Here is a 23,527-nt window from a genome sequence, read left to right as displayed (position 1 = left end):
CAAAAGCAACTGGTATCGTTTACATAAGGGTTGAAAGCTAATAGTTAACTTTTTTCATTTAATTCCAGAAAGAGTAAATAACACCTCACTTTACAACTACGAAGGGGTAAAAATCGAATAAAATGCCATAAAATGGAGAGGAAACCATTAACCCAAAAAGAAAATGGAAAGGTTGGCTCCAGCGCTCCCTCCCTCTCGCGCTTTCGCTTGCGCTGGGAGCGGGTGCCGGCTGCACGGCCTGGGTCTCTATCGCCCTCGCCAAACTCCCGTCCTTGGCGCCCAGAGCTCTCTGATTTCCTTTCCCGCCCTGGGGCCGAGCTCGGCCTCTCTCGGAGAAGCCCATCCCAGAGCCAGGCCTGGAAAAACAACAGCAAAAAACAAAACAAAACAAAACAAAACAAAACAACAACAAAAAAACTTTGGCTCGGTTTGCGGTTCACTGAAAAAAGGCAAACATTCAAGTTTGGTTTGGGGCTGTAGCCGCCAGTTCCGATTTTGGGGTGGGGGTGGGGGTGGGGGGGTGTCACAAGTCGGTCAGGTTCAAGTGCGCATGTGCATAAGGAGTCGCTCGGGCACTTATTGAGCGCCCACTGTCTACCGGCGGCCGCGGGTGTGTATCCCCGGCGCGCGGTGGGTGTGTGGGGAGGCCGCGGGCGCGCGTGGCGGGCGGGGGCGCGCAGGCCGCGGGCGCGCGCGGCGCCTGTGGCTGGGGAAGGGGGCGGGAGGGGGTGTGTGTGTCCCCGAGGCTCGCTCGTTCGCTAGCTGGCTGGCGCGCTCCTCCGCTCCCTTCCCGGGCGGGGAATCCGGGCCGGGTTGTGGCCGCGGCCGCGTACGTGAGCGCAGAGTCCCCGAGAGGGAGGGCAGGCCGGCCAGGTGGGCGCGAACGGAGCCTCGGCGGGCGGGCGGCTGGAGCGGAGCGGGGCTGTGGGCCGCGCCGGGTGGGCGGGCGGGGGCTGCGGCAGCTGCAGCCCCGAGCCGAGCCGAGCTGTCCGAGCGGGAGCTGCCCGGCCCGCGCTGCTGCTCGTGGCGGGGCGAGGTGAGCTGCGCGGGGACCTCGCGGCGCTGCAGCCCGGGGACGGGGGCGGCCCGGGAACTTCCCACGCTCTGCACGCCCGCGGGGGCCGGGCCGGCGGCCTGAGGGCACCGGAGGCGGGCGCCGGCGGGTTAGCGGCCGGTCGGGACGCGGGGGCGCTGCGGCAGTGCAAGTGCCCGCGCCGGCTGGGTGGGGGGTGGCCGCCCGCCCTCCCGTGCGCCGCCTTGTTTTTCTCGCCCGCCGCTGGCGCTCGCAGAGGAACCCCCTCCCCAACTTCGAGCGCTTGTCCGGAGTCGCCTCTCCGACGGAGACGGACCTGCCCCCTCCCTGACCCTTTCCGGCTGGGCCGCCAGCCCAGCCCTCCCGACGCCCCGCGCGTTCCTGCCCACTCCACGGAGCGAGCGAGCGCTGGGCTCCGGACGCGCGGCGCGACACACCCTCCAGCTCGGGGGTTGCCCCCCACCCTTTCTGTCCCCTTTTGTCCACCCCCACTTCCTTCCAGGCGGTTTAACCTTGCCTTTCCTCACCGGTGGCCCCTGGCGCCCCTTGGAAGGGGCACTGTGGGCATGTGGGGTGCTCGGGTGGGGGCCTGGCCCGGGAGTTTGTCATATGCAAACAATTCCAAAGACAGAATTGTCTTCCCTGTCTGGCAGTTCAGGGCTCAGCGCCTTCACTTTAGCATTGACTCAGAAATCTAAAGAAGCCCACCTGCCAGCCGGTGGGGTGGCACTGCCTCCTTGAGTTCCGGCAGTCCTGGGCAGTCCTGCCTGGGCAGTCCTCGGTGGCTTTGGAACGTTTCCCTCAGGCAGGCGTTTCCTTGATGTCAGGCCGCCACTATCTTCTTTACACTCCTCTTTCTACAAAAGTGTCCCTGCTGCAGTTTGCCTGAAAGTGAGTGATCAACAGGTATTGAAGGCTTTTTTGACACCCTCCTGAGGTGTTGTGTAAACAGAGGTTCTGGGTCTCAAGGAACTTGAAACCAGGGAAACAGCAATTAAGTTCAACTCCACAGGTACTTTTGAGGGGCTGCTGTGTTCTCAGCACCGTTCCAGGCTCTCAGGGAGAGATGGTAAGAGGCACACAAGAAATCTAAGGCCTCAGAAATCCTTCTGACCAGGTGGAAGTGATTTCAGAACTAAAGTTCAAATTGATGGGCTATGGCTGCCTAAATTACTCTAAATGCTGTGGGGAGGAGGAGTATCAAAGGACAGTTAGAGTTGGGGGACTGGATTAAGGGTACTGAGTTATGAAATAAGTTGGGCAGTTGGAGGATAACTTACTGGCCAAGGCCCAAAGGCAGGAGAGGGAGAGGTAACAGGTGCCAGAAGAGAGTAGGTTCAAACAGTTTATCTCGGTGAGGGAGGATACAAAAGATAGATGAGATGATTCCTTCCAGAGTTTATAATCTTGAGGAGGAGACAGAAACCCTTGAGCACGTGAAATAAGACCTTAAGATAAGGCACAATTAGCTGTCAAAATGTGAAGTGTGGAAGAGATGCTGTTGGAGCTCAGAGAAGAGGGCTATGGGCAGGAATCCCTAGCACTGTGTTCCTGGAGGACGAGACCCTTGAGGTGGGTCATGAGGTGCGATTGAACATGGCTTTCCTGAGAGGAGATGGGCTTGGCCAGGCAAGGGAACGTTTCCTGAGCAGGAGATAAAGATGGAGAGAAACAATGGTTAAGATTGTGAAAGTCCTAGAAAGTCAGACTGGGGAATTGCACTTTACCCTGTGTGTACTGGGGAGACATGAAAGGTTTTTGAGCCAGAGAGTGACGTAATGAAAGGGTGTTTGGAAAGGTTTTTAAACTAATGTTCAGAGACGAATCAGTAGACTGTTACAGTTGTGGAGTGCTCAGAGTTTGGACCGGGATAACTGGAGATGGAAAAGAGGGTGGATTTTAGAAAAGCATTACTGCTGAAATAATCTGTTGATAGGGGCAGGGTGAAGGAAGGAGATGAATGGAAATTAATTCTTTGTGGAAATTGATTACACGCCAGGGCCTTGGAACTGCTGTCGTGTAACTGGAGAAATCGGAAATGTGTGTTTTGGAGAGAAGCAATTGACAGGCTGCAGAGGTTTCTCGTATTTGCCAAGACGTCCAAACACAGGTGTCCTGCAAGCAACCAAAGCTCTGAGATTGGTGGGAAACCACGCTGCCAAAGCTGGGAGAGGGAAGGCACTCTGAGTGGGATGTTGTCTTGGTCAGAGGTCATAGGTCCTACTAGTGGAGGATGCTCGTGAGTGAATTGGAAGATTCTGTTCTGTATTGCCATTCAGATGACATTGCCAGGTCCTGAACCTGAAGCTGGCAGAGCAACTTGGGATTGGAGATGGGAGGGAAGAATGGAATTTGCTAAACACAGAAATTGTTGGGCTTTGAAACAAGTTGAATAATGCTCTCTGCCGAGACCTTCAGGCTAGTCCTGGTGTCCCTTCGTAGGTGTGTGCAGGGGGAAGCCATAAGATGGGGGAGCAGCAAGGTGACCAGCAAGGAGCAAGGAGGGAATCTGGGGCCTAGGGAGACTGCCTCTCCCAGGGCCAGGTCTGTCCTAACCTGTGCCATTGCTGGTTCCCAGGAACCTGCAGTGAGGAGCTGGCACCGTTTTTTTCTTGAGCTCTGAATTCCTCTTTCTGGTTGCAAGGGTGGCTTAGGGTGATTTGACGAGCAAATTCCCCAAGCCTCAACTTGCAACATCTGAGGGCTGGCGAATTTGGAGGATGATTGCAAAAAGTTGCAGAATGGAGCGGAGAATGTACTTTAGAGTTCCTGAGCCTCCTTGTTTTTCTGACATGCAGGATCAGTGAGCTAGCAGGGGAAGCTGCCTTGTCTGGGCAGAGGCGTCCATCAGATATTTTTCTTTATTGGGAATATATGACTGTCAAAAAGGATTTCATGGAGCAGTGGTTGAGCTAATTTACTCTTTAAAAAGTAGTGGGTTTTTTTTTTTCACTGTTTTATCTGTGACCTACATTAAGAAATAAAATTTACATCATGACCTAGGCACAGTAAATCATGTATGTAAAAATCTAATTTAAGTTCCTGAAGTACTCCTTTCTTTTGCCTGGTGCGATCTCCTTTGGTACTTTTATTTTCCATTCTTTGCTTTAAAGATTTTTATTTATTTATTTGACAGGCAGAGATCACAAGTAGGCAGAGAGGCAGGCAGAGAGAGAGGGAGAAGCAGGCTCCCTGCTGAGCAGAGAGCCTGTTGTAGGGCTCCATCCCAGGACCCTGGGATCATGACCCGAGGCTTTAACCCACTGGGCCACCCAGGCGCCCCCATTCTTTTCTTTTTCATTGAAAAATGTTTGCTGTCTCCCACTCAGTTGACTTAGCCACTCTGTCATGGATGTAACCCAGTTTAGAAAACACAGTTATAGAGAATTTTCACATCTAGTAAGTGTTTATTAAGCTGCTCGTGTGCAGGGCTCCTGCTAGTAGTGCGAGTGGAGGGAAGCATGAGGAAGAGATTGAACATTTACAGGCTAGTTGGAGAGAGAAGGTATACCTATGATTAAGGAACAAGGCAAGATGATTAAATGCCAAAGTGAAAAATAAGCCCCTGGAGGGTTCATAGGAGGGGGCAAGCAGCTTGGGCTGGAGTGGCTTGGTAACACTTTTGGGGATTGGGAAGGAAGTCTAGGATGAACTCTTGGTGTGTCACATGATGCCGCACAGTTGGGGGGCTCTGTAACATGGACAAAGGCTTGGAGTTAGGATGTGCACAGTGTGTGTAAGAGTGAGTAAAAGAGGTTTCTTATTAGAGGGTGGGGAGATGCCGGTCTGGAAAGGTGGGTTAGGATCAACGTGTAGGGGTTATAAACCAGTGACCCAGAGAATGTGTTCCGCCTACAGAAGGGTTATAATTTGGAGTACACAAAGGTTTTAAAAAATTGGGAACGATCCAGAAAACCTCTGGATTGGGGACTCTCGTAAAGAATCAGAACAGGCAGTGAGTAGTGGTGGCCTCCAATGGACAGGAGACAGGCCTGGTAGTTCCCCGTTATCATATTCTCAGCACCCCCTTCTGCTCGAGTGTGGTCTCTTTACATTCCCTATTTAGTCTGTAGGCCTTTGGGTTTGTGACCGGATGTTTCAAGAAACTTAAATGCCAACCTAGGGAATTTGGGATGGCTGTCCTGGCTCTGGGTGGCCACTGGGGGATTTGGGTAGGAGTGTGACATGATGGAATCTGAGATATTTGTGTGCGAGTGATTTGTTTTAGGCAAATCAACAGCACTTGCCGAGTTGCTGCTGGCTAGGACTTTGAAATATTTTTCTGATGATTGGAATGGTACTGATTAGGGCTTTGGGCTATATTGTGTATTGCGAGGCCAATTTCTAGTGACCCCAAGATCTCTCAAGCCCTCCACTTTTCTGCTTCTGGCTGGCATGGGTAGATGGTGGCTCCTGGCACGTATCTTCCGAGAATGATGTTGGGGTAATAATTTGGTGAGATGTGAGTCACCACTGTCAAATGCCATATGACATTAGATTCTCAGGATCTTTGGTTATATGAGTCAGTAATAAAGGAACAGTAAAGAGAGGGGCTGTGTCGTTTCTTATTCCCCTATTCCTAGGATACCTCTGGGGGCAGGCCTCTGTGGTCCAGAGATTCATAATCCAGGATTCAAAATGACCACGGAATTATTGTTTCAAACCCAGATGTTAGTGCAGATGACCCCTGGAAAACTAGGCTTTTTGGAGACCAGCTGAAGTTGAGTAAATTCAGGTCTCTCTGGTCTGGGGACAGTTGGTGCACCCTGGAAGTCCATAACCACCAGTGATTCTGAGCATTTCCCCAGGTGAGAGGGACAGAGCAGTGTTCGCCCTGCTTTATGCAGCTTGCACAATCTGATTACTTAAAATGTCGCTGTTGTGACATTAACAGAAGCCAAAGGTGACGTGCTCTTTGCTTAAAAATGTGTGGCTGTCTGATGTCAGGGTAACCAGAAGTCAGCCTAATGGTAGCAAATTGAACCCGTTTCTTGTTTTACACGGTGGTTTGCTGCTAGGACAGAAATGAGGGAATAGCTCTGGTGCACTCTGGCTTTAGTAAAGTATTTAACAGTTTCTTAAGATATGATGGTCCATATTAAATAAGCAGTGGAATGTGGGCTGGATGGTGTTATTAATTTGACAGTCATATGCAAAAACTGTTAATTAGTGGCACTGAGTCAGCCTGGAAGGGAGTCTGAAGAGGATCGTCACCGGGTTCTATTCTTGGCTGTGAGCTGTTCAGCATTTTCTCCAGTGTCGTGGATGGGGATACAGAAGTTGTGTTTGTCAGCTTTGTTGACAGCGCAGAGGTGGGATGGATTGCTTATTTAGGAGGTAGATCAAGGTTCATAGGAATCCAGAATGAAGTTCAAATTAAAAAAGAAATTGAGTAAGGGATAAATATAAAGTGTGATGTAGTTTTTAAAATTTGAATTGTTGATATGTTCTGGTAAGTTAATTCTACTTTCTGGAAGCACAGTGAAGACTATATCCAAAATGTGGATGATGTTTATGCACAGGGATTATTCACAGTCTTTTTTTTTTTTTTTTTAACTCTAGGGAAAATTAGAAACAGCCTAAATGTCCAATGGTGTGACTGGACTGGAAGTAACCTATAAATGATTCTGATGGATATGTCTTTATAATAGAATATGATGAAGCCATTAAAAGTAATGTTAAGGGGATGCCTGGGTGGTGTGTGGCTCAGTTGGTTAAGTGACTGATTTTTGATTTTGGCATCAGGTTATGACTTCAGGGTCATGAGATGGAGCCCAAGGTCCAGAGTCGTCTTGAGAGTCTCTCTCCCTCTCCTTCCCCTCCCACTCACATGCTCTAAAATAAATAAATCTTCAAAAAAACAATGTTTAGGAATAGCTTTAAATTAACATGGGCAAATGTTTCTGCTAAAAGTTAAGGTGCCTCTACAATATGATTTCAAATCCTAAAGAAACAAAGTGCATAGAAAATGGATGGAAGTAAATATACTAATTCTAAGAGCAAATTACCAATACTGGAAGGGTGGATGGAGCTGAGTGACTTTTTTTGCATTTTTAAATTTACTATAGCACAGTGGGGAGAAAACACTGCTATATATTTTTAATGTATTTTTTAGAGCAGGTTTGGGTTTATAGCGAAGTTGAGAAGGTACAGAGATTTCCCATTTACCCCCTGCCCCCCCAACCATGCATAGCCTCCCCCACTATGGACATCCACCAGAGTGGTACATTGTTGAAATTAATGAACTCATATTGACATGTCTAATCACCCAAGGACCATAGTTTACATTAGGGTTTACTGTTGTACATTCTGTGAGTTTGGACAAATATATTAAATACAATATCTACCACTGAGTATCATATAGAGTACTTTTATGCCCTAAAATCCTCTGTGCTTTGTCCATTTATCTCTCCCTCCCCCCAACCCTTGGCAACCACATTTACTTCTTACTGTGGACAGTTTCTCTTTTCCCAAGAGGTCATAGAGTTGGAATCATACAGCATATAGTCTTTTGAGACAGGCTAGTTTTGCTTAGTAACGTGCACTTAAACTTCCTACATGTCTTTGAATGGTTTGATAGCTCATTTCTTTATGGCACTGAAGACTACTCCATTGTCTGGATGGGCCACAGTTACTATGTATCTATTCACCTCCTGAAGAGCATCTTGGTTGCTTCCAAGTTTCGGCACTTCTTATGAACAAAGCTGCTATAGACGTCTGCAGCTGCTGTAGGTTTTCATGGGGATGTATGTTTTGAGCTCCTTTGGATAAATACCAAGGAGTGTGATTGCCAGATCATATGATAAGGGCGTGTTTAGTTTTGTAAGGAACTTCCAAACTGCCCTCTAAAGTGGCTGTACCATTTTTCATTTTCCCTGGCAATGAATGAGAGTTCCTATCGCTCCACACCCTCACCAGCCTTTGGTAGCATCATGGCTCTGGATTTTGGGCATTCTCATAGGTGTATGGTGGTATCTCGTTTTAATTTGCATTTACCTAATGACTCTGATGATGTCTTTTCATGTGCTTTTTTGCCATCTGTGTATCTTCTTTGGTGAGGTGTCTGTTAAGCTCCTTGGCCCATTTGTTAATCGAATTGTTGGTTCTCTTATTGTTGAGTTTTAGGAGTTCTTTGTATATTAGGGATAACAGTCCTTAGCAGATGTATCTTTTGCAACTATCCCCCCCCCATTTATCTTTTCATTATCTTGATCACTGCTATTAAAACAAAACATGTTATTGTTCAAGGACAGGATAGGGTAAAGGTAGATGGTTTATTCAGTGACTGATCTTGAGTACCTCCCTACTATATGTCAGGCCCTGGTTTAGGCACTGGAGTCAACAAAGTAAGACTCAGCCCCTGACCTGAAGCTGGTGATCTAATTGAAAGAGGGAGATGAACAGATGAGTAGACAAGCATACTGTAGCTCTCTTGGTACTCCAGACATGCAGAAGAGGGGCATATCATGTGGGGGGAAGAAAGTTTTGAGATTGTTCTATTGTTTATGGCTTGATGTGAGCCCAGAGTGGGGTGAGGCTTTTAGAAAATTGAATCTAGTTAATAACTGGATCGGAAATTCGTTGATCACAGGATCTGTTTTTAATTAACTTCCCTGGTCATTTGGCCTTTGGGCCATGATAGGTTTGGGGAGGCATGATTTGAAGGAAACACGAGCAAGCAAGACTTTATCCTCAGGAGGGACCCTAGGATGATGTAGGGTCAGGAATGACTGGAGTGAGGACCCTCATGGGTGGGTACACAATAGTGCTTTCATGTACTTTCATGGTTATCAGGTGTAGGAAAGAGTAGATTTACTCAATTTTGCTTCCGGTGTTGGAATATGACCAGTGGAGAGAACAATTACTTTATTTTCTCCAGTTTCTGAGCTCTCATCTCTGGAATGATTATACATTACAGGCTTCCTTATCTGTACAATGATTACACCAAAGTTGATGAGCTTCAAGTTTCCATTTAACCCTAAATAAGGGGAGAACCATCTTCAGTTCACTATGAAAATGGGTTTGGTAGCTGGCAGAGCTGTCCAACAAGGGAAATGTCTGCCCATGGAGTAGTGAACTTCCCATTGTCAGAGGTATTCAATTTGGGCTGAATGCTGTTGATTAGGGATGCAGTAGAAGAGAATGACAGGAATTAGGCTGACCTCTGAAATCCTTTCCAGTTCTTAGGGTTATTATATGACTTGTCAATGCTGAAAGATAATGTGGAATAGGGGATACACCTCTGCTTGCATAGTATTTGAGTGAATGTAAGCTCTTTTAAAAATGTTTATAAGTGAATCCCCACACTTTGGGGAGACCCTTCTGGGGTCATTCTAGAGAGGATGAGGAGAACCATTTCACGGTTGGTCAGGGTTGTGGCTGCTGAAAACTGAATTTGGTCTTTCAGAAACATAGGGTGAGGGTGGGCTAGAAGTGGCAAATGATAAAATAGATGATGGTGTTGAAGACCAGTGTGTTTATTGGGCAGTTTTATTCAGTATACTGAGTGACTGAAGGTGGGGCCCTTTAACTGAATGATGGCTTGTCCACCTGGCTGTGGTGGACCTGGGAGTGCCCTTGATCATCTCCTTCCTGTTTCATCTCCCACACTGCAGATTTCGATCACCAGCTGTAGCGCATTAAAAACTGTCCTGACACCAGAGATCAGGCTGAGCCCCATGATGGCTCTCTAGGTTTAGGGACAAAGAGAACAAAGGGACAAATTTAAAGAAATCTGGAGTGAGGTTTTCCAGGAATGCGCATTTTTGGTTTATATCAGACAATAATGTTTGTGGTTCGAGTTAAAAATATTTACTTTTTCAGTTTATTAATAGCTTACACATAGAAAATACAATGTCCGTTTCTGTAAAATTTTAGTTTAATTTTGCCTAAATTTTACTTAGAGGGCATATTTAGAATCTGCTATGATGATTTAAAAATTTTAGGTTCTCTTCCTGATATTTTTGGGTTACTTTTTGTTGGGGGGGGCAGTGCTAGGGGTAAATCCCATAACAAAATTTCTTAGACAGCTCTGCAGAGAGAATGGAGGCTTATCTCATCTTTGGAGAATATCACAAGATGATTTCTGTGTCCCCGTGATCCAGCCTCACATTTTGGCACTTGAAAAATCAGTATTTGGCAAGAAAGTGCTCTCTTTACATGGAGTGAAGCAATTTGGGGGTGCAGGAAGTAGGGGATGACAGCTTTGGGTATATGTAAAAAATACAGGCAGGACGTGGTTTTTTAGAACTGAAGTTGGAAATGTTTTGCCCTTAATGATAAAGGTCTGCTTTATCTCAGTATCATTGGGGCCTCACAGAGTATGGACCATCAGCTGGGTTTGTTGAATTGCTTGGAACTGGTTCCTTGGGCCGCTTACTGGAGGTATGGGAAACACTTAGACTATCGCATGCCTTTTTTTTTTTTTTTTTAAAGCAAAGTATGATAAGAAATAACCGTTCACAGCCTTTTTTGTCCTTTGAGTGTAGGGAAGCCATAAAACTCTTTTAGTAAAAACAACCACTTTCGGTGGCTGGTTTGTTTTTTTTTTTTGGTGCTTGCGGAATGAAAAACTCCCTCTCCTCTTTCTATTTTTCTTCTGCTGGAAATGAATTGCTCTTGGTGTGCCGTTCTTAAATTCATGTGTCCTCTATCCATTTTAATCTTGTTATCTATTTTTATGGTGACTGTCGCCATGGTACTCGAGCTCTTTACATAGCACAACAGAGATTTCAGATGTCTGATAGGACAGCTCAAAGTTCTGCTGTAGCCAGCAGAGAAACAGTGTCTGAGGAGCTTTTTTTTTTTTTTTTAATTGAGGTATAATTTGCATACAGTGGAATGCTTAGATCTTAAGTATGCTGTTTAATCAGTTTTGACAAATGCGTTTTGAGACAGAACATTTCTATCACTGCAGACATGTTCCCTGTGACCTTTTCCAGATTACCGCCGCTGCCCCCCCAGAAGTACCACAGCTCTGATCTCAGTCACCCTGGTTAGTTTTGCCTCCTAGGTTCTTAATATTAAAATGTTGGCTTTCTGAGTAGGGCTTTGAAGAGGCGGAAGAGTGTGTTTTAAAATCAGTATTTTATATGGTTAGGTGGCCCTGGTAAGTAAATAATTTTTGGCGCTCGTGTGCTCATGCATACAGATTTGTCCTCTTCATTAGTCCACGGGATCCAGATTAATGGTAGGAATTCTGATAAGAGTCTGAGGCACAGACAACCAGGCCTAGGGTGGAATGTGTGCGGTTGGGCAGAGGTTGCCATTATTGGCAAGTGTGTGTTAGTTGCCTGTGTTGGAGAGGCAGAATGCTCAGCTAGAACTGCAGTTGCTCCTAGGACATCCGCTTGGGTTTCCAGAAGGCCCCCTGACATGATTTCTCTCTTTCCCTGCCTCTTCCTTGAACTAGCATATAAATTTAATGATTCACGGAGTTACAGTGTTGGGCTTGTAATAGTGTAACAAGGTCTGTGTTGCAAAGCCCACTCCCTGCACTGCTGAGCTCTCAGCCTCCTGGAAAGCATGTGTCAGATTCAGATACAAATTGCCCTCAACACTTTACTGAAATGTATTGAAAAGGGTCAGTTTCTTCCTCCCTCCCCCACCCTTCCCCCTTAAAAAAACCTTCATCCGTTAAATGCAGTTTTCATTACAGAGAATGCATGAATACATTCTCTGTAGAAAACAAAACAAAACAAAACAAAAACAAATGCAGACTTCCCAGAGGAAAGCGAATCTTGTTGACAACCACTCCTAATCGGAGGCCTTCTCCAGAGGTTAACCTCTGTTAGAGGAGTTTGTTGGTACCTAGATGCTTTATGTACTTGTGTTTATATCTATAGAACTTAAAACAAGTTCAGCGCGTTGGCTCCCCTGTCCCCCACGGCAGGACATCTTGGTGATTGCTTCCTGTCCGCCCATCTAGGACTTCCTGATTTTGTCTAACTCCTGCCTCGCAGTCTTGAGAACCTTCCCCTAGTTGATGGGCATTTAAGTTATTTTCAGACTCTCTCCTGTTATAAAGCTGTTACAGTAAACTTGGCTGCACATGCCTCTCTTTGTTCATCTAGGGTAGATACTAAGAGAAAGCAGTCGCTGGGTAATAGGGTGCTCTGATTTGAAATCTTAAAGAAGATACATTGCAAGGTCAGTTCCTAGCTTAGACCTGATCGTAGGCCAGGACATACTTGAAGTGCGCTCAGACATGAAGCGATTGTTCCCTCCCTCCCTCGCTCGCTCCTGCTCTCCTCTTCCCTTCCTGTTGACACGCAATGTTGTATTAGTTTCAGGTATAAAACGTAGTGATTCAATAACCCTGTACTGCAACTGTAGCTACTGTCTTTCACCACACAATGCCATTACAATACATCGACTTCATTCCCTTTGCCGTACCTTTCATCCCCGACTTACTCGTTCCATAGCTGGAAGACTGTATCTCTCATTCCCCTTCACTCATTTTGCCTATCCCCCTGCTCCTGTCCCCCTGGCACCCATCAGTTCTATGTTTTTATGAATCTGATTCTGCTTTTTGTTTGCTTTGTTTCTTAGATTCCATGGAGGAGTGAAATCATATGGTATTTGTCTCACATAGCATAATACCATTTAGGTCTATCCCTGTTGTCGCAAATGGCAAGATCTCATTTTTTTTTTTAAGATGTTCTTTATTTATTTGTCAGAGAGAGAGAGTGCTCAGGCAGGGGGGACGGCAGGCAGAGGGCGCAGACGGAGAAGCCCAGATGTGGGACTCGATCCGTGGACCCTGGGATCATGACCTGAGTCAAAGGCAGCCACTCAGCCAACTGAAACACCCAGGTGTCCCTCATTTTTTTTTTTTTTTTTTATGGCTGAGTAATACTCCTTGTATATGTGCTCTGCATCTTCTTTATCCATCTGTGGACATGTGGGCTGCGTCCATATGTTGACTACTGTAAATAATGCTGCAGTAAACGTGGGGTGCGTATATATTTTCGAATTAGTGTTTTCATTTTCTTTGGGTAAATACCCAGTAGCAGAATCAGATGGTATTTCTATTTTTAATTTTTTGAGGAAACTCCATACTGTTCACAGCGGCTGCACCAGTTTGCATTCCTGCCAACAGTGCATGAGAGTTCCTTTTTCTCTCTGTCCTCACCAACGCTTGTGATTTATGACTTGATATTTTAAAAATTTTTTGAAAATTTCTTTCTGATTTTAGCCATTCTGACAGATGTGAGGTGATAGTTCATGATGGTTTTGATTTGCATTTCCCTGATGATGAGTACCTTTTCATGTATCTGTTGGTCAGCTGTATGTCTTCTTGGAGAAATATCTATTCAGTTTCTCTGCCCAATTTTAATCAGATTATTTATTTTGGGGGTGTTGAGTTGTATAAATTCTTCATGTATTTTGGATACTAACCCCTAATTGGATATGTCATTTGCAAATATCTTCTCCCATTCAGTAGAGTTGCCTTCTTATTTTGTTGGTTTCCATCATTGTGCAGAAACATTTATTTTGATGTTATCCCAGTAGTTTGTTTTTGCTTTTGTTTCCTTTGCTTCAGGAGGCAAATCTAGAAGAATATTGCTGAGGCCAGTGTCAAATAAATTACTTCCCATGTTCTCTTCTAGGATTTTTATGGCTTCAGGTCTCACATTAAGGTCTTTAATGCATTTTGAGTGTCTGCATTTGGTGTAAGTCAGTGGTCATTCTTTTACAGGTAGCTGTCCCTTCCTCCCAGCACCATTTATTGAAGAGCTCTCTTTTCCCTCTTGTGTATTATTATTTAATTTTTATTTATTTTTAAAATTTCTTCTCAGTGTCCACCCTATTATGTATTCTTGCGTCCGTTGTCATAGATGAATTGACCATACAAGCCTGGATTTGCTTCTGGCCTCTTTTCTGTTCTATTGATCTAGGTGTCTGTTTCTGTGTCAGTACCATACTATTTTGTTTATTGCTGCTTTGTAGCATATCTTGAAATCTGGGATTATGATACATCAGCTTTGTTCTTTCTCAAGATTGCTTTGGTGTTCACAGCCTTTTATGTCTCCATACAAATTTTAGTATTGTTTGTTTTAGGTCTGTGAAAAATGCTGTTGGTGTTTTGATAGGGTTTGCATCAAATCTGCAGATTGCTTTGGGTAGTATGGGCATTTTAACAGTATTAATTCTTCCCATCCATGAGCATGAAATATCTTTCCATTTGTTTGTGTCATCTTCATAGTTTTCAGTGTGCATGTCTTTCACCTCCTTGGTTGAGTTTCTACCTAGGTATTTTACTCTTTTTTAATGTGGACATAAATGGAATTGTTTTCTTAATTTTTCTCTGTGCTACTTTATTCTTTGTGTGTAGAAATACACCTGATTTCTGGGTATTAATTTTGTCTCCTGCAACTGTATTGAATTCATTCGTAATTTCTAATAGTTTTGATAGAGTTCTAAGGGTTTTCTGTGTATAGTATTATGTCATCTGCAGATAGTCACAGTTTAACTTCTTCTCACCAATATGAGTGCCTTTTTTCCCCTTGCTACGGCTAGTATGAAGCAGTCGTTTCCTAAGAATAGGGCAGGGTTTAAGTTGTGCTAGGTGTGTGGCTCCCTGGCCACCCCTTTGCCCCCGCCGGCTGTAAGTCAGGGCTGCTTGGCAACAACAAGTGGTATTGGGAAGAGCCCGTCTGAGCCCCATCATTCATTCTTTCCGGTCTCCCTGAGGACTTTGGTCTGCATGTTGGTCGTGGTGTGTGAAGAGGAATCACAGGTTGGATGCGTAGCACATTTTGGACTCTGGATGGCAAATTCTCAGTCCAGTTCATTTCCAAACTGGAGACCTTCAGTGCATCTGTAATTCTTCTCCGTGACATCTTTAGAATTCCAAGTGTGGCTTAAATGCTCAAGCCAAGGGCGAGGCACATTTGGAAGCATTTTAGCGTTCTTAAAAAAAAAACTAGAACGCTGTCATACTACTTTTGTTAACAGTTTCATTTTATTTGGAGAAGGATGATGTGTGTCTCTCTGTATTTACACTTCTTACCATGATCTCTGGATTTCCGAGAACTCCCTAGAAATCATGAAAATTCATCATGTCAGGCCAAATACATGCCTTTAGGAGGCAGTGTGTCGAGGGAGGACTTGGCTGTCTCTCTCTTGAAGGCACCTGCATGCTGGTGCTGCTGGTCACCTCATTGGTGAGAGGCAGGGCCCTTTGCAGCTGTAAGTATTACACAGGGATTTGCCTTCAGATCCTTCATGCAGATGTTAATGCAAATGGTTCTGGTTCTGACCCCAGGGGGACCCCCCTGTTGCATTAAAACTCCTGTCCAAACCCAGTGATGCATTTACATAGTCTTCTTTTGGGGTGTTGAGGCATACCCTCATCTGGTCTCCCTTCAGCATCAGCAGACGGTACCTCTTCTGTCATTTCAGGATTTGTTGACAAAGTTGGCACCCTACCTTATCTCAGGGCCCTCCTGGCCTTGGTCTTTCTGGCCTCCTTAGCATGTCTGCCCCATCACACAACCCATTTAGGTGACTGTCCTCTGGTCTTACAGGTTGTCTTTTTTGGTGGGCAGCAGCCAGTGTTCTCAGTATGGACTTTGGGGAAGTCCATATGGACTTATGGGGAAGAGGTAGGTGGGTAGTATGTTTTTAGTACTCTTGCCGTGGTGGTGGACAAAATGGTTTGTCCATCTGTCTTTTGGCCTTGGTGATCACAGTAGTATGACAGTCTGATATACAGTTACATCGAGGTCCTTTTATGAGGTTCTGACGATTACTCTAGAGCTTTGACATGGCCTTGAGTGTTTTTTCCTTATATGTATTACATTGCCCTTGTCATTGTTATAATTTACTGGCTGCTTTTACTCCTATTTGTTCAAAGTTTCCCTTGTAATCTTCCCATAAGTTTGGATTAGCACTACTCAGAGTTTAGTGTCTTTTTTCTTCTCTTTTTTTCTGCCTATCATGTATCAGGTACTCTGCAAGGAAGGGACGGTGCTTAGTACCTGAGGTGCATTTTTTCACTTTTTTTCCTGGGCTGCTTTGTCAGACCCAGTGAATCAGAATCTCCAGGAAGAGGAGCTTGGGGACCCTTTAAAACCAAGAGACTGTTGAAAACAAAGCTGCATTGCTTCTCCAAAGCCCCAAATTATCTTTGGAGTAGGAGCCAGTATTTTCCTCCTTTTATAGTGAGGAAACAGACACAGAGAGGCAGGCGATTTGCCCAAGGTCACACATTGGGAAGTTTGAGTTCGTTTGCAACCCTGACTCTTTCGCTCTGCATTTTCTTGGGGGTATTTATAATAAGTATTAGATAATAATTTTAGTCCTGAGCCTGAGTGAGCCCCATGCTTGACACTTTTGCTCTCACAATGCCCATTTCATTTCCTCTTCCGCGGACTGAACCACCACCACCACATTAACCTCTCGGTGACTCAAGTTTTCTTAACAAGGAGCCTGTAAGAGGTCATGTAGTCTAGCCTCTTCCTCCTCTCCTTGATGCATAGGTCTCCCGTATAATACAGTAGAAAGCAGAATCTGAATCAGATACATCTGAGCCCCCTTGGTTCAGTCACTTTGTGCTCTGTGGCCTCGGGCACATGACTCAACGTGTGTGAGCCTCAGTATCCTTACCTGTAAAATGGAGAAGACAGTGGTCTTTCTCTCATGAGATTATTCGAAGGGTGAAATGTGATGCAGTACATGAAATGCTCAGCAAGTGACTGGCACATAAGCCTTTGGCAAATAATGGCTATTGGAACCTTCCAGAAGGAGCATCAGTCTTCGAAAGGCTGTTTATTATAGAGAAGATCCCCCTGTTTTTCTCTTTCCGGTTTATTCTGGAACAGTTCTAATGATGTAGTTAGACGCAGTTTTGTTTCTTATGTACATGGAAGTGCCTTTTTCCTCAAAGGCTCTAGTCGTCTGGTGGCCCCCAACTAAGTGTAGTCTACCTGTCAGCCCGCTACGTGGGCGGCCTCCTTGATCATCCTTGAAGCAGGCAGGAGCTCAGCAGCGCCATGTAACACGGCTTGTGTGTCTTGGCCTACTGAGTGCTGATTTCATCCTTCACTTCCCTCAAAACTCATGAGTGTGAGCCATCTGGTCTCTGTGATTGATCCACATTTATTTTGTCACTTTGGCTTAGACCATCCTCACGAGTGAGCACTCTGCCTGATGCCATTAGCCTGTCCGTTTCAGGGAAGACATTCACAAGTGGACATCCTGATGTCCTGAGCCAAGACTGGGGTGAAGCCGTATTCAGCCAGTTTCTCCGTCTCTGTTTTGTCTTTGAACCCAGCCTCAGCCACGCAATTTTTGGGGCATGAAGACTCCCAAAACAGCCTTCTCTGGAGAAGGGTACTCCCTGAGTGGTTGTGCTCTGAGCAAGCCCCTCCCCCACGGTGTTCATTTTTCACTGTGTATTTAAACAGTCTTCTTGACAGTGTCTCTACTTGCTTCACTTAGACTGACTTTCTGTTTTCTGGAGGAGTGTGTCTGTCTCCCTCACCCTCCAGTCACCCAGCAGACTTTTTTTTAAAAAATATTCATAGCATACTTTCTTTCAGCTTAATTAACTTATGTCAAACACTTAAAATTTTAACATGCACATTCATTTAACTTTTTGAGCTTCATCCTGAAAACCATTTTTTTTTTTTTAATCAGACTTCCATGTCAGAGTGCTGAATGTTTTTTGCCTTTTCCCGAAATAAGCAAATTCTGATGCATTCATCTAATTATACAGCACAAAGATATGAACGTTGCTCTGGAGCATACTAAGTGTTTGTAGAAACAGGTGCTGGAGGTGTGGTCCAGGTGGGAGCGCCATTCGCCCAACATTCTTTAAAGGCAGGGTCTGACGCTTGGGCTTCTTGGTCGTGCTGGGCAGTTCGTCGGTTCAGAGTCTGGCACCTGTGTGGAGCATCAGCATGTTTTTATAAACGCTGTTTGTGTTCTGGGATGTCCCTCTCCCTGGGTCTCTGGGCAGTCGGTGCTGAGTTGTTTCCCCTGTGGGTCTGCCCTGGCGTAGGCAGAGTCTGGGTCTTGGACAGCTGGAATCCGAGACTGAAGTGTCTGTGGGTGGGGTACAGATTGGGGAGGCTGCCGCAGGAGGGTGCTCGGGGAGGCCGGTGGGGTTCCGCCTCGGGCAGCTTTGGCAGCAGGCCCTGATTCACCCAGGGCAGGGCACCAAGAGAGATTTTGGCTCGGGGGAGTGGAGCGGGATTTGGGCCTGTGTGTGAGCGGGTGGGGCAGGGGTGGGGGCAGGTCACGTGGGCGACGGGTAGTGGCCTGGGTCCTGACTTGGAACTGCAGGGGCAGAGCTGTCTGGCTGGGTGTTGAACTCTAAGCCCTGATCCCTGGGGTTGTTCACTGGAGCCAGCAGGCCTCCAGAGGGAATCTCTTGGACTTCTGGGTTCCCCTGATCCTGCTGAAATCAGTTTTGTTGTGATTTCCACTAGTCAGTGGCTCACCCGTAGTTTACCTTTGGATTTCCTTTGGAGTCAGTAGTTGTATTACTGGTTCTGGTTGAATATCCTTTGCTGAGTGCGATTCCCAGCTGCCAGTGCGACAGTGACCACTGAGCCTTCTGAGCCGCCTATTGTGTAATGAACGTGGCTAATCTAACACCGTCTGGAGTAAGGGAATAGGGCAAGGGAACGCATCTGTCGAGTGCTGGGTACTTCCAGATTCTGGGTACGTTTCTCACTGTCTACAGGTGAGGCAGGAAACGAGGCTCCAGAATAGTGGCTGAGTGTCGCAGGCCACACAGGTGGAGGTGACTGGCTCACATCCCTGTCTACCGTCTGTTCTTTCCCTGGAGAAGTGCCCCTGCAGCAAATGCTCCTTTGCGGGCTGGCTGGCCATTTTGGTGAGGCGTGTTCAGCCCCTCAGCATCCTGCAGCCTTTCCCCCTCTGCCATGGCACCCCTGGGGGATAGGAAGCGTTCCTGCTGGTTTTGGAGGGTGCTCCCGTCTCAGAGCAGAGCAGAGCAGAGTCTCCCAGGAGAAGATAATAGAGCCACAGGGCGAAGGGCTGCCCACCCCCCCCCCCCCCCCCCGGTCTGGAAACAGAAAACTTGATAGTTCATGGGGGAGTGGGAATATAGGGAAAAGTTGGATTAAAAGTTGGTCTGGAGAAGCCTGGCACCCCCTCTGCCGATCAGACAGATCTGTAGCCATTGGCCAGCCAGCCATTCTGGTCTTAGAACAAATTCTGGTGTTTAGCTCCTATTTCAGGATTTAAGTGCTTCCAGCTACTACAATATTCTGTGGTGCCAACATTACATGTTTCTTGTGATTTATAATTTCTGAGATTACAGTTTACTTCCCATTAGCTTACATTTTAGACTGGTGCCTCCCAGATGACCCTTGGGTTCCTGAGAGGTATTTGGGTAGGTATTCCCGATCCCTTTCCTTACCTATTAACCTTTCTTGGTTAGGTGTCTCTGAGTTGACCAATCTTGTCTGCATGTGCATGGTTTCTTATCTTTAATTTGGGGTCTCACACTGGTGGTGTACCTGCCAGACCAGGTGGCACCTTTCTTGGGCACCTGAAGCCCTGTGTGCTCTGATCAGCCCTCACAGGAAAGGGCTGCTGCCCTTTTATTAACATGCTGGTTCCAGCCAGGCAAGTCAGCAGGTGGCTGTCACCCTCCTTATAAGCCCCATTGTTGTGACGAGTATTTTTTCCAGTTTTATTGAGGATCAGCTGAGATACATCACTGCATAAGTATACAGTGTGATGGGTTGCTTTACATGGATTCAGCTAACATTTGTCTTAATGTTGATTCAGTGAAAAGAAAGAAGGAAGGGAGAAAAGTGTTCTTGTTTTTTTTTTTTTTTTTTTAAAGATTTTATTTATTTATTTGAGAGAGAGGTAGTGAGAGAGAGCATGAGCGAGGAGAAGGTCAGAGGGAGAAGCAGACTCCCCGTGGAGCTGGGAGCTCGATGCAGGACTCGATCCCGGGACTCCAGGACCATGACCTGAGCCGAAGGCAGTCGTCCAACCAACTGAGCCACCCAGGCGTCCCGAAAAGTGTTCTTGTGATGAGTACTCTCAGGCGTTACTCTCTTAGCACCTTTGCTGTAGATCACACAGCAGTGGTAGCTCTAGCCTTTGCGTGGGATGTCACATCCCCCGTACTTATTTATCTTATCACTAGGACCTTATGTCTCTTGGCTACCTTCCTCTGATGCTCTGCCCCACCATCCCCCTGCCTCTGATAACCACGGGTCTGATCTCTTTTTCTCTGAGTTCTTGTTTGCTTGCTTGTTTTGCTCTTGTTTTTATTTTAGATTCCACATGGAAGTGAGATCATACCGTATATGTCTTTCTCTGACTTATTTCACTTAACACAATGCCTTCAGGGTCTGTCCGTGCAAATGGTGGGATTTCCTCATTTTTCATGGCTGAATAATAGCCCACAGTAGACACATACATCTTCTTTATTCATCTGTCGATGAACATTTAGGTTGTTTCCATGTCTTAGCTACTATAAGATAATGCTGCTGTGAACACAAGGGTGCAGATACCTGTTTGAGTTATTATTATTTTTTTAACCTTTGAATAAATTCCTAACAGTGGAATTCCTGGATCATAGGGTAGGTCTGTTTTTATTTGTGAGGAATCTCCATACTGTCTTCCCCAGTGGCTGTACGGTTTACATTCCCGCCAACAGTGCACGAGGGCTCCCTTTTCTCCCCATCCTTGCCAGCATTGGTTACCTCTAGTCTTTTGGAAGATGATTCTTCAGACAGGTGTGAGGTGATACCTCATTGTGGTTTTACTTTGTGTTTTCCTGATGATGAGTAACGTTGACCATCTTTCCATCTTTTCATGGCCCTCCATATGTCGTCTTTTTTTTTTTTTAAAGATTTTATTTCTTATTTGACAACAGAGATCACAAGTAGGCAGAGAGGCAGGCAGAGAGAGAGAGGGGGTAGCAGGCTCCCTGTCGAGCACAGAGCCCGATGCAGGGCTCGATCCTAGGACCCTGCGACCATGACCTGAGCTAAAGGCAGAGGCTTAACCTGCTGAGCCACCCAGGCGCCCCACCTCCATCTTCTTTGGAGAAGTATCTGTTTGGGTCCTTTACTCATTTTTGATTGGGTGATTTGAGGATTTTGTTTGTTTGCTCACTCTTGAGTTATATGAGTTCTTTATATGCTTTAGATATTAACCCCATATCAGATAGTATGGTTTGCAAATATATATATATATTTTTTCCCTCTTCTGCAGGTTGTCCTTAGGGAATGTGATTATTCATTCAAATGACTATTGAAATCCAAATAGTTTCTACTTCAACCACTTAAATGAAAAAAGAAATATAGAGAGAGTGTATTTCTCTGCCTTCCTAAAGGAGAATATCAGAAAGCCTTTTTTTTTTTTGTCTCGGGATTGGCACCTTGGGCATCATTACCGCACAGACTTTCCTTTCTGGCATGTGTGCTACTCAGGGCCTTATGCTAATGGATTGTTAGGCTTTTTAAATTCTCACCTCCATGTTTCATATTTTTGGAGGTGGTGGTTTTGTTGCCAGCTTGTGCTTTTTGTTACCGTAAGTGCTTCTAATAGGTCCTTTCTTCCCAGTGAAACTCACACTTTCCTCTTCACAGTCTTAGGAGGATCAGACAAGGCCATGGAAAGGTATGGGGGTTGTGAACTCCAGAGCCCTCCATCCTGAGCCCCCGTCCTGCTGCTGGGTCTCCGCTTGTGGAAAAAGCAGAACTACTTCAGAGAGGATCCAGGAAAGCTGCAGATGCCACAGCTTGTTAGCTTGGACAAATAACATGACCTTGAGGAATCTCAGTTTTCTGAGCTGTAAAATGGGGATTGTATCGTCCCTCCGTATTTTCTTGAGTTTCTGGGAGGTCAGGAGGCAAAGGAAGTCTGCAAATGTGTGTGTTAAAGGGAGTGTAAACCCAGTGCCATTCAGACAGCCCCTGGTGGTTTGAGTTAATGAGCAGGTCTCTTGTATGCTTCCTTTAAAAACTGCTGGAGAGAATGGTTAGTTCTCTAGGAGATATTCAGCTCCTGGTTTCCTTCCTCCTACTGGGCTCTGGGTAAAATGCCGAATCAGCAATCACTCCTCTCCCCGCCTCCTTCTGGAACGCTCACATAGTTTTAGCACAGTTCAGATCAGGTTTAACCACAGTGCACGCACACACGTACACATGTGTGCTCGCCCTCCCCCCATGCATGTACAAAAACAGTGCTACACAAACACTCGGCCTCACACAGCATATTCGCAAGCATATTCGCAAGCCTTCTTCCTTACATAGAATTCTCTGCCTGTTTTCAAGAAAACACAACAGTCTCAGAACTGAGTTCTAACAGTAAACCTCCACCTTTGCTTTTGATAATCTGTCGTCATTTTAGGGCAAGCAGCAGGTATATTTCTTAGGGCACATTATTTTTGGAATCTGGGGCTTTCCTTACCCATAGGGATATCATCCACTTAAAATCCTAAACCTAAAAAAGAAAGAAAGAAAGAAAAAATCCTCAATCTGATGGGATAAGCAAGATTTTTGTCTGTGTCCTCAAAGGGCTTACAGTCTAAGGGAGATGAGTCCTCCTGGCACTAGTAGACATTGTTACAGATTACTGATTACCAGCACCCGTGTGCTGGGTACTGGCCTAAGAATGTGTTTTAATACCCAGCAGTGTATGCAGGAGACAGCAGTGTATGCAGGAGACAGCAGTGCATGAAAGGCACCTCAGTGGTTTTGAAAGCAAATGGGGAGCTAGGTGTGAAGGAAGGGGAAGTGCACTTGTTTCTGGGTAGGACTGTGAAAACAGCTTTCTTTCCCTGCTGGTCGTGCAAACAGAATGATCTCCTTGACTTGGACTGAATGATGGTTGTGCAGTCAGACCAACAAAAGTGTTTGCTGATCATGGTCATTTAGCGTTTGCTGGGGAAAATTCAGTGTAACCAGATCAGATGACCTATTTCTATGGCCCATCTGCTGGAATATGAAAATAGCACTGCTATTTGGGACTTTTACTTTTTCCTTCCATTTTTCTATTACATCTATTACTAACAATAATGGGAAGGCTGGGTGCTCACTTAGAGGGGATGCTGTGGGGAGGATTCCAGCCCTGAATGGGAGCTGAGCAACCTTTAAGGTCCCTGTCAGTCTTGCTGGTCTGTAATTTTTAATTTTGCTGATGGTCTAAACCATCATACACAGATGGATTGTAATCTAGCTTTTAAAAACCTACAGTAAAAGATGATAATTAGAATGTCTTGAGAATCCAGAGAGTCATTTTTCAAGCAGCTGATTTAGAAAAGTTGTCAGTTACTAACATGCTCAGTGCATTATATCTTAAACTTGTATTGTGAAAAATCGAAAATTTTGGAATGGTGTAATAACCTAACTTGAGGGGTCTAAAAGTTTTAGCTGAGGCCCTTGGCTATTCTCGAAGGGGTTTCTGTGAAAAGCCAGGCTGTGTAGAAGCTTCTGGAAAGAAAGGTCAGTGTATGCCCAGTGAAGTGAGTATTTTTTTCCTTTTTCT

At 45.6% G+C, this 23,527-nt stretch overlaps 1 protein-coding gene across 3 annotated transcripts in view; it reads left to right on the top strand.

Annotated features, from left to right (window-relative positions):
• The first annotated feature begins 776 nt into the window (after nt 1–776).
• The window catches only part of ZNF395 (zinc finger protein 395), a 42,019-nt gene continuing 19,268 nt past the window's right edge, over nt 777–23,527 (top strand). The window contains exon 1 of one of the 3 annotated variants that reach the window (XM_032855699.1): nt 777–873. The gene's annotated coding sequence lies outside the window, so the exon portion shown is untranslated. Of the gene's footprint in view, nt 874–901; nt 1,037–23,527 lie in introns of those variants that run through there. The other 2 variants (XM_032855697.1, XM_032855698.1) reach the window with 2 other exon arrangements.

Source organism: Lontra canadensis, unplaced genomic scaffold, assembly GCF_010015895.1.
Source record: "Lontra canadensis isolate GAN:19392208 unplaced genomic scaffold, GSC_riverotter_1.0 scaffold10, whole genome shotgun sequence".
NCBI lineage: Eukaryota > Metazoa > Chordata > Mammalia > Carnivora > Mustelidae > Lontra > Lontra canadensis.
Note: the sequence above shows the minus strand (reverse complement) of the source record. Positions and strands in the feature narration are given on the sequence as shown.